We start from the raw sequence: 15,470 nt of genomic DNA on the forward strand, positions 1-15,470 counted from the left end.
GCCTTATCTAAGATCACAAAGCTAACATTAGAGTCTAGATTTAAATGCATGTCTCCTGATACCTAGTCTGCATTTCTTCACTCACATCATGCTTAATCACTTGAGAAATCTGCACAAAATCAGATTACAGGGATTAGAATCTAGATCTCACTTCCAGTCCAATGTTGGGTAACAAAAGACATCAGACATAAATTTCTAAGCCAATGGAAAAATCAATGATCAAATAAAACAGAAAATCTCACCAACATTCTTTCCAAGATAAACAATTTAATTTCAACAAACTTTTTAAAAAACATCTACTATGTACAAAGTTGGTAGCTAGGTGGAACAGTGAATAGAATGCCAGGCCTGACTTCAAATCTGATCTTAGTCACTTCCTAGCTGTGTGACCCTGAGCAAGTCCTTAACTCAGTTTACCTCAGTTTCTTCATCTGTAAAATGAACTGGAGAAGGAAATAGCAAACCGCTCCAATATTTTTACCAAGAAAATCCCAAATGGGGTCACAAAGAGTCAGGCATGAAGGAAACAACTAAAGAGCAACATATGCAAAATACTCTGAAGTTGTTGAGGATATAAAAATGTAACAAAAGCAGTCTTGACTTTAAGAAACTTAGATTTCACTGGAGCAAATGGGGCAAAACAACAGGTGCACAAACAGAGAACAAAAGTAAAAGAAAATGGGAGAGGAGAAGGGAGCAGGGAAAGCATCATGAGGAGGGGGTTCCTGAGCTAATCCTTAAAGGAAGATGTGGAAGGGAGGGAGGAAGGAAGGCTTATGCAAAAGCACAAAGGTAGGAGAAAGAATGTTGACTTAGGGAGATGTACAAGCACATATTAAATGCTTACTATGTGCCAGGCACTGTGCTACACTATTTACAAATATCATCTCATCTGATCTCTACACAAACCTGTGAGAGGCAGATGCTAGTATGATCCCCACTTTATAAATGAGTGATCTGAAGTACAGAGATGATAACCTTGTTTTATGAACCCCCAAATTTACCTTTGTTTCAAGGGAACTTGCCTTCAAGAACTCCCAAACTGATCCTTGTTGAAGACTGAACAATAAACATTTAAGTATCCAATGACCTCACCCTAGATAGGAATAGTAGATATAATCTAACCTTTTGTACCTTTTTCTTTTAGAAGTTTCTCCCACAGTATCTACACCTCTCCCAGGTAGTCCAGCCCCTGACTGGGATCCTCCTTCCCTTTTCTCCTTGTAAGCCAAGCAGTTGTCCTTCCTTTCCTTTACTTCCAAAATGTATATAAGACCCCAGGTTCTTCAGTTCAATGGAAATTCCCATGATGGAGATTCCTATTCCTGGTGCATTATTCCGGAGACATTGTTCCCAGAGTCTCAGAGCTTAGCTCAGTGTGGTGGAGTGTGCGCACATGATTCTGTGCAATGGCCCTAAGAGCAGTCATTGTCTCTCTTGTCCTGATTAAAGACTTGTTCTTTTGCAACTGCTTTAGTGGTTCTGTGTTTTTCTGGGTTAACATTCACTAGCCTATGTTCCTACAGCTAGTACATCTGAGGATGGATTTAAACCCAGGTCCTCCTGTCTCCAAGCCCAGCACTATATCCATTACACAACCTACCTGCCTCAGGTAAGTAGTTCAGAGAAAAGCTATTAGTCTGGACACAAAAACAGTAAAGAAGAATAAAATACGGTTGGAAAGGTAAATTGGAGTCATGTGGTCAAGACCCTTAATGCCACATTATAGAGTTGATATTTTATTCTAGAAGCTACAGAGAACCTTTGAAGGTTTTTAGTAAGGGAATAACAAGTTTAGTTCCATGCCTTAAATATATATTATATATTACATAATATATAATATATATATATTACTTTGACAGCTTTGTGGAGGATGAATTGGAGATAGGAGAGACTAAAAGCAAGGAAACTAATTATAATTAGCAAGATATTCTAGTGTGGAGGCAGTAAGTGATGAGAGCCTGAACTACAGTGGTGGCAATATGATTAGAGAGAGAATATCAGATACAAAAGATGCTTTGGAAGTAAAACTGGCTGAAGAGGCAACTGATTGGATATAGAAGGTGAGTTGAGAGTCATAATGAGGGTGAGTTAGACACAGTCAATTAAAATCATATTTTCTCTTTTCAGATCAAGAAATATTTATCAGGACCCTACTCTGTGGAAGTCATTGTGCTAAAGCAATTTTGATAAAGACACAAAAAGTGGAAAATAGATCTTACCTTCCAGAACAAATACATTATAATGGGGGATTATGAGAATTTATTTTTATATACTGTATTAATTCTTATATATTAGGGAGAATTATTGAATATTTCTATGTCCAGGATCTGGGTCAGAGATACCATCCAGTCTGCCAGTTTTTGCATTTTCTTTGTTCTTGAAAATCCCAAGGAGCTTCTTCCTTTTTAACAGAATCTGGTTAATAAATGGAAGGGATAAGGGTTCTTTTCCTGTGGATGTGACTTTCCGTCCTGTGGGGATAGGGATGTGTGGATAGATTGATGGACCATCTTTTAATTAGCTATCACTAATTAAAAATGTCTTAGGGAGGGGCTGAATAATAAACTCCTAAAAATCTCTTTATTGAGCAGCCTGCCCCAGCTCAGGTTGTCCCTGCTCTGAAGAGAACCATGGAGACACTTTATCGTTTACAATGCTGGTCTAATCAATAAACTTGATATAATAAATAAACTTACATCCTTACCCCAAAATCAGCCTTTTGATATAATTTTAATCACACCAGGATACAACCTTGGTGGGGGGTGATGGAAGGGAAAGGTTTATAAAAGATGATTTGATGAAGGGGAAAGCACTAACAATTAAGGTACCAGGAAAAGCTTGGCAGAAGAGCCGAGTCTTGATGGAACTTTTCACCTCCAGCCTTGACATCCTAGTCAGGTTTATTTCAAAAAACTTATTCAGAAATCTCATCCTCTTATTTTCCATCTCTGTGCATTTCTAGCTACAGCCCCCTCTATGAAGGCAGATGCCTGGCACTTACCTAAATGCTGAAATCCTTCTCTTCCTTCAAGATCTCATTTAGATATCTACTATATGAAACCTTTCATAATCCCCATAATCAGAAATAAACCCATTCAATTTCTTATTCCTCATTGTGATCTTTCCTACACACTAATCACATTATAACTATTTGTGTGTATATCTTAAACCTCTGTTATATTGTAAGCTTCTTGAAAGATTATACTTTGTTTCATCTCTGCATTCCTAATGCAGTGCCCTGAAAAGAGTAGGCACCTAATAAACCCAAGTTAAATTAAGCCTAACTATCCAAGTTGTATACACTGAGCAAAGACAAAGTCATAAATCAGTCTATCCAGGATGCTTTATCGTAACCAATAGAGAACTTAAGAAAGGAATAATAATATCACAGGCTTGCCCAGCAGTTTCATAACTTAATTCCTAATAAGAAATAATTTCAGAAAGATGACCTTCAGAGTTGGAGGGGTTTTTTGATTGGTTGGTAGGTTTTACACAGTGAGGTATGTAGGTGGTTCAGTGGATAGAGTATCTGGCTGGGAGTCAGGAAGATTCATCCTTCTGCGTTCAAATCTGGTTTCAGATACTTCCTAGCTATGTGACTCTGGTCAAGTGAGTCACTTAACTCTGTTTGCCTCAGTTTCCTTATCTATAAATTAAATAAAGAAGGAAATGACAAATCATCCCAGTAACTTTGCCAAAAAAAAAAAAAAACCCAAACCCTAAATGGGGTCACAAAGAGTCAGACACAACTGAAAACAATTGAATGATGACAAAATGTACACAGTGATCCTTCAATTCAATAAGCATCTATTAACATCTGTAGTTATGAAACAGCATCAGTGTATAGATTTGGAACTTGGAATCAATCAGATATAAGTTCAAATGCAGCCTCAGATACTATCTGTGTGAGCCTGGGCAAAAGTGATTTTACCTCTAAAACAACTCCATAGGACTCCAAATCACAAGTCATTGTAATATAGTTATTATCCCATCCATATCACATTTCCATATTGCTCATTGTTGTAAGAGCAAACTCATACATAACCAAAATGCCAAAACAAAACCAGAAATACACTGATGTGAAAGACAACTCCAACCGTTCTTTCTCTGGAGTTGGATGGCATTCCCCGTCTTAAGTCCTTCAGGATTGCCCCAGAAAATTGCACTGCTGAGGGTAGCCATGTTTCACAGATAATTATCATACAATATTGCTGTTACTGTGTACAATGTTCTCCTAGTTCTGCTTATTTCTCTCTGCAACAGTTCCTGCAGATCTTTCCAGCTTTTCCTAAAATCATCTTCCTTATCATTTCTTATAGCACAATAGTTTTCCATCACCAACATGTACCACAATTTGTTTAGCCATTCTCCAACTGATGGAAATACCTTCAATATCCAATTCTTTGTTACTACAAAAAGAGCTGCTCTGAAAATTTTTATACAAGTAGGTCCTTTTCCCCTTTTTATGATCTCTTTGGGATACAGATCCAGTCATGGTATTACAGAATCAAAAGCTATGCACAGTTTTATAGCTCTTTGGGCATAGTTTCAAATTGCCCTCCAGAATGGTTGGATCAGTTCCCAACTCCACCAACAATGCATTAGTGTCCCAATTTTGCCACATGCCCTCCAACACTTACCATTTACTTTATTGCCATATTGACCAATCTGATAGGTGTGAGGTGGTACCACAGTATTCTCTTAATTTGCATTTCTCTAATCAAGAGTAATTTAGAATATTTTTTCATGATTATTAATGGTTTTGATTTCTTCATCTGAAAATTGCTTGTTCATACCCTTTGATAGAAATGGGAATGTTTAAGGAATGCAAGCAAGCCATAGACAACACATAGACATAGACAACAAAGGCCAGCAGATAACATAGAAAAAAAGTTTAGAAATTCAGAAATGTATACTTAGCCTAAAAATAAGGTACTATAAACAACCCATAAAAGAAAGAAAAATTCAAACTTCTTTGATATGGAGGACTAAAAAAATTTTTTTTCATTTTCATTAACTTATTTTTGGCAAATAAGTGTATAACCCAAACATTCTAAGATTCCCTAAGCAAAAGGATCTTCTAAGACAACTGCTGAAAAGCACGTGTAAAGATGCAGGCCATGTAAAGTTCATTTTCTCTGTATTATGTAAGTTTCCCTCTGGCTAAATTTCTACCTAGTATATTGCCAAGTTTCTTTGTCCTCCCAGCCCTTGTACTAAAAGCAGCCAGAAGATGGCTGACAGTGTGATATATAAAAAATTAAACTTTTAACCAAGCCTGAAGAGTAATTCTAACTCTTCCCTTCCCATTTGAGAGTTAGGATGATGTTAAATGTAACAGGAATATGCTGGGTCACCCAAATACTCTGTCTTCTCTCGCAAATGCATTACTTTCCCCATAGACATTTTTTCAGCATTTAGTAACATTTTAGTTGTTACAAACTTGGATGCTCGCTACCCATGTGTTTAAAAAATAAAAGAAGAGAAACTTTTAAATATCTATCTAATTGAATAGACTCAAAAATTCCATTGGGCTCAGGCAAGAATACAGAATCATTTTTATATCAAGAATCATCATCTCAAGAGGGATAAAAATCCTTGAACCATAAAAAAATTAAAAGAAACTCTTCTTATAGTAGTCATTCAGAAGGCATGGAGAGTTAGAACTGCTTTGCTACTCACGCAATCTTCAGCTGTAATGTTGCAGAAGAATAAATGAAAATTAATTATTAACAAGAAGAATAAAACTTTAATCAATGAATATACAAATAATAAAAAATATATGTACTTCAGTACCATACTCTGGCCAGTAGGTAGGAAGGGTGGATAATGAGAAAACAGGAAGAGATTAAAATAAAGTGAAGAAGATAGAGGGAGCCAAACTGAAGGAAGAGTTATAAAGAGGGAAGAAAAAGATATCTAATTTCAGCATCATATAGCTAGTAAATTTCTGAGGCAGGATTCTAACTTCATGACTTTTAGTCCAAAACTCACTTAGTTAAATACCAAAGAGCAATGAAAAGAGAGATCCTGGAGTATTCCATTGGAGACCACCTGCAACACTGACAACAAATTTTGAATCGAACAAGAAACAGTCTAGCCTTTGGCCAGGAATCTTTCACCTCCACTGATGTAAGACAATCAAGAAGTACAAATCCTATTCTCAGATATCACCTTTATTAGCCAGCTGTTTGTTTCCCAGTTCTGGATTTCCCTTCTTTAAGAAGCAGCAATAAGGAAAATAGAATCTACATGGCCTTTAGTTTCTGCCCTCAACTTCATACATTGGTAGTGTTTTTTTAGGTTCCTCCTCATAGTATCATTTCTTCTCATGTGAATAACTAGAAGTGGTTAGTTGTCATCTATTTCAATTATTCTCGAGAAATTCTCTTAAATCCACGGACATATTCCATATACTGGACAATACTCTAGAAAGACAACAAGCCTACGTATTATTATATCAGTTTGTCAAGCCATTGACACTTATTACTTTTCTCTTCTTCTAACCATTAAATGATCTCTCACCTAATAACTTCTGTAGCTCTATTCTATCATTCTTTGAATGAAAAAGTTTCTTTTGCAGAAACTCTGAGCATCTAGATCCATTGTTTTCAACTCCATTTTTGAGTCTAAACTTTTCTTTCCCATCTTCCTCTAAGTAACCCCCTTTTAATTTCCATCTTCTTGGCAAGGGTTATTTATTTCCCCTCTTCCACTTCAGAACCCTTTTTTCCCCACTAAGGGCTCATTCCTCTTTCCTTTAGGAACACTTTGTTTTCCCTAACAATTTGGAGTATGGTAAGAAATTCTGAAGATCTCTTTACCTTCTTTTTTCCCAGGTCAACAATGACACTACACTCTGATCATAGATAACAGTTACTTAGCTATGGCAGAAATACATGCACTGGACACTTGATTAAAATTACCTAACAATTTCCCCAGCTCTTTACACTGATTAAAATTTTCAGTAATCTACATCACCTAGAACCTCTAAAGCCCACCTTTGCCATACAAAAAATGGAGAAGTCTCTTCCCACCACCCACAATCTAATGGACAGTACTGAAGCAATAGCTTCCATCTTTGCTATCCAAATTCTGAAAGAAATAACTCAGTGCTCCAAATGTTGGAAAGGTGGCATGAACAATCTGCTGTCCAACAACTCATCAAACTTCACCTTGTGTAGCTTTTAAGTTTGGAAAAGGATCTTGAGTACTTAGAGCCCTGAGGCTGTAGTTGTTAGCTTCCATTTATATTCATTCCTGTAGGTCCTTTAAAGTGGCAGCTCCTTTGCACAAAAACACATCATTTTCTTTTTTAAATGGATGAACTTTGTGACCCTTTGGAGGAGCATAGAAAAAGAAGAGCTAAATAATGCAACTGTGACCTCTCTAGCATCTATAAAACCCTCTCTTTTTTCCACAGAAAGAGAAAGGAGGAATACCAGCAGAAAAATAAATGCAGCCAAAAGGGGACTTGAAATGTTGCAAGAATAAATTCTCTCATGAATTTTCATCACCATATTTTCAGATTTTGAGTGAATAAGGAATTATTCTGGGGAGAGTATTTTTCATGGCATGTTAATAGACTATCACAATAGCTTGGTAAAGCAGAGGCTACATGATTACATAAACCTGGAGGGGGGCAATGGTATCCCCACAACTTCCTTCTTATTCACTGCAAAAGGGCTCTGTACTAGGCTCTTATCTTTTTATTCCCTACATATAATTCCTTAGTGACATCATCAGATTCCCAAGGGTTCAAATATTACCCCTATGCAAAATCAAAATCTGCATATCCAATTTGTATCTCTCTCCCAATTTTCAGGCTCCTATCTCTAGATGCCGGATGGACATTTTTACCTAGATTACCCACAGGTATTTCAGACTAAAAACATCCAAAATGAAACTCGCTCCTTATCACCAGAAATCCAGTCCTTTTCCTCACTTCCTTAGTTCTGTTGAGGGCACTATCAGGGGTCCAGCTAAGAAGGTTTGCAACTTAGGGATCATCTTCAACTCTTCCCTCTTACATTCCTATCAAGACTTGTGGTTTCTATCTCCATAATATCTTGTAGATTTGTCCCTTCTCTCCAGTCACATGGTCACCATTCTGGGTTCAGTCCTTCTTTGCCTTTCTCTAGAACAACAGTCTTTTAGTTAGTCTGCCTACAGTCAGCTCCAAACAACTGCCAAATATTTCTAAAATACCTTGTCACTCCCCTGATCAAGAATCTTCAGTGGTTCTCTATTATCTCCAGAATAAAATACAAATCCCTGTTTGGCACCTAAAGCTGTTCACATCTCCAAAAAATAAGTGGTAAAATAACAGTTAACATTTACATAACACACATATTATCTCATTTTGAACCTTAAATCTTGTGACATAAGTCCTATTATTATCCCCATTTTACAGATGAGGTTCAGAGAGGTTTAAGAAGTTTGGTGAGTGTCACAGAAGCAACAGTATCTGAAGAATGATCCAAAATAAGTTCTTCCTCACCCCAAGTCCAATGCTATACCCACTAATGCATGTTGCCTCCAAAGAACATGAAAAAACAGTTCTTAAAAAGTGCAAATTACTAACAGACATGTAAAAGAATGGTATGAACCATGAATAACACAAGAAATGCAAATCAAAGCAACTCTGACGTTTTACTTCACAATTATCAAATGAGAAAAAGTAACACAAAAGGTGATTTAGTCACTGTTGGAGTTTGGGAGGAAAGAGGCACACTAATACACTAACGGTGGGGCTGCAAATTGGTCCAGCTATTCTGCAAGGCAATTTGGAATTATGCAAAGAAAATTACTTTATGCCTATACTCCTTGACCCAGAGAATCTACTGGTAGGCATATATCTTGAAGAGGTCAGTAAAAAAATGAAAGATCTCACATACACCAAAATATGTATAGCATCAATCTTGTAGCAAACAATGTAGATATCCATAAATTGTGTAATGATGAACAAACTGTGGTATGTGAATGTAATGGAATATTACAGTACTATAAAAAACGATGAATATTAAATGCAAAGGCATATGAGAAGAGATGTAAAGTGAAGGAAGCTGAACCAGGAAAACAATATCCACAATGACAACGATGTAAATGGAAATAACAGCAAAAAAGAACCTGAAACAGAAATGCTGTGAAATTATAATGATGAAACTAAGCCCAAAAAAAGAGATATGAGAAAACATCTACCCTCCCTTCTTTCAGAAAGCAGAGGATTGTGAGTTTGGGATACTAGGGGTAATGTCAGTCTTTTTCGATGTGTGGATTATTCACAGATTTTTTTCTCTCTTTTTTTAAAGGGATGGCTTTATGAGAGGAGGTACATGAAGGGATATATAGGGAAATTTAAGTGTAGTTTTTTTTAATCAATAATTTTTTGAAGTCTTTCACAATCTGACACTCTCTCTCTCTCTCTCTCTCTCTCTCTCTCTCTCTGTCTCTCTCTCTGTCTCTGTCTCTGTCTCTGTCTCTGTCTTTCTGTCTCTCTCTGTCTGTCTCTGTCTCTCTCTCTGTCTGTCTCTGTCTCTCTCTCTGTCTCTCTCTCTCTCTCTCTCTGTCTCTCTCTCTCTCTCTCTCTCTCCTATCCGCAATGTTCTCCCCTTTATTTATATCCCCTAGGTCTCTTTAAGGCTCAGCTAGTTACATTGTACAAGAGACCTTTCTTGATTCCTAGTAATGTTGTTCCCTCAATTATTCTCTATTCATGTTGTGCTTATCACATAAACATAATGTGTACATATACTTACACATGTTATACACATGTATACATATACAATATATATATTATCATATCTATTTATACATATTTTTTCTTGCCTGTGAATATATTGTACTTTCCCCCAACAGAATGTATACCCCTTGAGGGTATGGATTATTTAGTTTATGTCTTTAATCTTAATGCCCTTCCTCTGAGATTACTACCAATTTATCCTATATATACCGTGTATGTACATAGTTGTTACGTGTTGTCTCCCCCATGAGACTGAGAGTAGAGACTATTTTTTGGGTCTTTCTTTTTCTCCCCAGTACTTAAAACATTGCCTAGAACACAATCAATAATTTAAAAATGCTTACTGAACTCAAAGTGAATTGAGAAGCACAAATGATACAGAAGAAAAATCACTAGACTTTGAGGTTGAGAGGCTTAAATTTGAATATTTGGTCTAATTTTTATGAGCTGTCCCTTTGCCTCCCAAAACTTACTCACCTATCATCAAAAAAGGGGGGGGTATATGATTTTTTTAATCTAATTTGTGTGTCACGTTAAAGTACGTACGTGTCTCCTCCCCTTTTCTCTTTCCCCTCCCTACACAAAATAAAGCATGATTTGAGAAAAAGATATGTGTATGTGTGTGTATATATATATATATATACAAGCAAGTAAGGCATAGTAATATATATATAACTATGCCTTACTTGCTTCTGTTTATCAGTTCTTTCTCTAGAGGTAAATATACACAAGTCATTCTTCACACTATTTCTGTTGCTGTATATAATGCTCCCTTGATTCTGCTCATTTTACTCTCATAATTTCATGTGGGTCTTCCCTTTTTTTATGGCATAGTAGTATTCCATAACAATCATATGCCACAACTTGATCAGCCATCCCACAATTGATGAACATTCTTTCAATTTCTTGTTCTTTGCCACTACAAAAAGAGCTGCTATAAATATATTAGGACATTAGATCCTTTTCTGTTTTCTCTGATTATCTTAGGAAATAAACCTAATAATTTGTTTCACCAATTTTCTACTTTCCTCCTAATCTTAGCCACATTAGTTTTATTAGTACAAAGAGTTTTTTGTTTAATGTATTCAAAGTCATTCACTTTAAGTTTCCCAAAATGTTCTATCTCATTTATTCATAAATTCTTCTTCTATCCATAAATATGATAGGTAATATTTCCCTGTTCTTCTAATTTGCATATGATATCTCTTTTTATACCTAGATCATATATCCATTTTGATTTCATCTTGATTAAATGGTCAAGATATTGGTCCATATCCAGTTTCTCCCATATTGCTTTCCAATTTTCCCAACAATTTTTACCAAATAGTGAATTCTTATAACAAAGATCTTTACTTTTGTCAAACACAAGGTTACCATAATCTTTTACAACTGTTTGTTGTATGTCTGTTCTGTTCCACTGATCTAATTTTCTGTTTCTTAACCAGTAGCAGATGTTTTGATAACTGTTGCCTTATAATACAATTTAAAATATGGTGCTACTAGATCACCTATCTTTTCTTTTTTATCATTAATTCATTTGATATTCTTGATCATTTGTTCTTTCAAATGAATTTTATTTTTTTCTAGTTCAATAAAATAGTTTTTTTTTGATAATTAACTTAAGTAGAATTTTCAATTTAATTATATTGGCTCTGTCCATCCATGGACAATAAGTATTTCTCTGATCATTTAAATCTGACTTTATTTGTATAAAAGTATTTAATAATTACATTTATGCAGTTCCTGAATTTGTTTTGGTAGGCATATCCCTAGTTATTTTCTTCTATCTTCTAATATGTGGTTATTTTAAATGGGTTATCTCTTAATATCTCTTCTTGCAAGATTGTTGTTGGAGATATGTAGAAATGCTGATGATTTCTATGCATTTTTATATTCTGCTACTTTGGTAAAATTAGTGATAGTTTCAATTAATTTCTTAACTCTAGGATTTTCCATATATACCTTTATGTCATATGTAGAGAGAAAGTTTTATTACCTCTGCCCATTCTGATTTCTAATATAATATTAAATAATAATAAGAATAATGGGCATTTTTGTTTTACTCGTGATCTTATAGGAATGTTTAACTTTAACTTATTCCTATTACAGATGTCTGCTGATGGTTTTAGGTATACACTTATCATTCTAAGAAAAAATTCATTTATACTTTTATTTTTGTGTTTTTAGTAAGAATAAGAGTATATTTTAAAAGCCTTTCCTTAAATCTACTGATATATAATCATACTATTTTTGTTACTTTTTTGTCAATATAATCAATTGTGTTAATAGTTTTTCTTATATTAAACTATCCTTGCAGGCCTGGAATAAATCCTGTTTGGTCATAATGTATAATTCTTCTGATATAGTATTGTAGTCTCTCTGCAAATATTTTATTTAGGATTTTTGTATCTATATTCATTAATGAAATTGACCTATAATTTTCTTTCTTTGTTTTGCTCTTTCTGGTTTAGGTTTCAGCACCATATTTGTTTCTTCATAAAAAGAGTTTGGTAGGACTCCTTTACCAATTATTCTAAATAATTTATTTAATATTGGAATTTGATAATATTTAACTATTTAAATACATTCACTTGTATCTGGTCTGATGCTTTTTTCTTAGAAAGTTCATTTATGTCCTGTTTAATTTCCTTTTCTAAAATATATTTATTTATATATTCTATTTCTTCTTCTGTTAAGGTAGTTTATAATTTTGTAAGTACTCTTCTTTTTCAGTTACATTGTTAAATTTGTTGGCTGATAATTGGGTAAAATAACTTCTAAAAATTGCTCTGATTTGTTCGTGGTAAATTCATTCTTTTCATTTTTTGTGTTAGTGATTAGGTTTTCTTCTCTCTTTTAATTAGACCTATTTTATTATTTTTAAACCCTTACCTTCTGTCTTGGAGTCAATACTGTGTAGTGGCTCCAAGGCAGAAGAGTGGTATGGGTAGGCAATGGGGGTCAAGTGACTTGCCCAGGGTCACACAGCTGAGAAGTGTCTGAGGTCAGATTTGAACCTAGGACCTCCTGTCTCTAGGCCTGGTTCTCAAAACACTGAGCTACCCTGCTGCCCCCTAATTAGACCTATTTTAGCTGTAACTTTCTGATCATTATTGCTAATCTTAACTTTTCTGTCATCTAAAACATAATATATTTTATTCCATCTCTTTATTTTTATTCTACATGTGTCTATCATTTTTAAATATGTTTCTTGTAAGCAACATATCATTGGATTTTTGGTTTTTGATACATTCTGCTATTGGTTTGCATTTTAAGAGTAATAATTCATCCCATTTACAATCTACTCCCATTCGATTCTCTCCAGATTTCTATCATATCTAGCTTATCTAAGACAGAAAGTTGTAATTAAAAGAAATTCAGTCAATAAGTTTTAACCACTTACTAGGTTTCTGGCACCATGCTAAGTGTTAAGATTTGTGTTTTGTACAATTATCTTTTCTTTTTTCTGCTCTGTATGTGAAAATCCTTATTTAATATTTAAGATTTTTTTCTAAAAATTATGAGAAATAATAGATTTCATGTTATATTAATTCTGAATTTTCCTCAGTTTTATTATAGTGCTTCATATATATAGGTGTGTGATAAATAGTTGACAAATAAATGAGCAAATGAAAAGGAAGGAACAGAATGAGGAAGGAAGGGAAGAATGAAGGAAAATGGAGGGAAGGAAGAAGGAAGGATCATATATCCTCATGTCCTTTATCTATCTATCTTCATCACCTAGTCCAAATTGTTGTAGCCTGGACTCTAAATCAACTTTTTCCTTACTCAAGGAGCTCAGTACCTGGCACATAGCTCTTGTCTCCACTCTAATCCCAATCCTTAAATTTGAGGACCTTAATATACATGTCAATCTCCCTCCAAATACACTGACCTTACAGTTCATCAGTCCCAAATTCCCATAATTTTCATCTTCATTTTATTTGCCACACATGTGGGTACCTTTACTTCAGGCCCCCTTCACCTCACCCTTGGTACCTTGTAATAACCTCTGAATTGGTTGTCCCATCCTCAAGCCTCGTCTTTCCTCAATCCATCCTCTATAGTCATAAAATTCATATTCCTAAAACACAAATCTGACATAAATGCATACTCAAAAAATTTCAATGTCTCCCTGTTGCCTAAAGCCCTCCATAATCCAACTCTCATCTTCATCCCAGTTCTACCAGCTATTCTTCATATACAATATTACAGCTACTATCTTTGTACCTTCAGACAAGTAGTCTCCTCTATCTGTAAGTTACTCCCTACTCACCTCCTACTTGCAGTAATCCCTCCAGTAATAAATACTCTTTCCCTCTTGAAATTAGTCTCTATTATTTGAAATATTTACTTGAATATATTATTGTATTTCCCTTAGGAAAAAATGTGTGTTCCTGGAGGACAAGTATTGCTTTGTTTTTCTCTTTATATTTCTGCCATCTTGAACACAGTGGGCACTTAATGAACATCTACAAAATGGAACTTAATTTTTACCATTATGTATGTGCTTTCTAGTAACTACAACTTTCCCTTTCTTGTGTGTGAATAAAATCCAATTCCTAAAGATATCTTAGAACAATGCTGCTTAGTAAGAGTGCTAGACTGGAGTCAAGAAGGCCTGGGTTCAAATTCCATTTCAGACATTAATTAGCTTTGTAACCCTAGATAAGTGACTTATTTCTCCAAATTATGATTTCCAAGTCTATAAAACGGGAATATTTATATCAGTAGTTCCCTGACTCACTGGGTTGCTGTATGGGTCAATGAAATAATGTATGAAAAGCACTTTGCAAATTTAAAACACCCTGTAAATGGCCATCTCCATTACAATTACCACTGTTATTATTTTTCTTCTCACTATATCCCTTGGGAGGTAAAAGAAAAAAGAAATTACATTAAAATGATTAAGAAGGGGTTAATCATAATCACTGCATTTTATCACTGAACAACAAGGGCTATTGAGCAAACCACTTTTAAAAAACCATTCCCAAATAAAAGAAAAAGAGAAGTTCAATGAGCTTAGGAAAAATGTAAAATATAATGCCTTTTCTTCTCTCAGGAATCATTTTATTTCTTATTGCTTTACTCCTTATAAAGTTAACAAGCATATACATAATTACATAGAGGCATGGGTGTGAAATTCTTCTTTGAATGAAACATACTAAAAAAATACCTTAAGATTTCACTAAATGAGTTTAAAATGACCTAAGTACGCTTGCCTGCTCCTCCTACAGAAAGAAGCTCTGCCCCCATTTTAAAAAGCCAACAAAAGGATAGTTCCCTACCCAAGAGCAGTTCTACCCAAATAGGATGCAAACAAGGTCACTATAGATTCCTGGCCCCATCACATGTTCCAAACGAAGATAGAAGAGTGAAAAGATAAAGAAATAGCTCCAAGATTCTATTCTGTAGAATGTGAAAAATAAATAATCTAAGCATCAAAGGCAAAAAAAAAGTGAATCTGAGTGGACTGCATGGATTCATTAAATCAAATAAATCTACAATTCTTCAAAGGTCCATTCTTATTCATTAAGAAAGTTCTGTTGTGAGAAAGGAATTCTTCAGGATCATCCCACTGGCTCCTATTGCTGAAAAGAAGGATAGGAATCACTAGTACTCAAGATGAGACACGTTTTAAAACTAGGATAAACATGCCTATTGTATCTATGTCCTTTAATCAAACATTCAAAACAATATTCAAGAAAATGAAAAATTCTTTTCA

The sequence above is a fragment of the Gracilinanus agilis genome, chromosome 2, assembly GCF_016433145.1.
Source record: "Gracilinanus agilis isolate LMUSP501 chromosome 2, AgileGrace, whole genome shotgun sequence".
NCBI lineage: Eukaryota > Metazoa > Chordata > Mammalia > Didelphimorphia > Didelphidae > Gracilinanus > Gracilinanus agilis.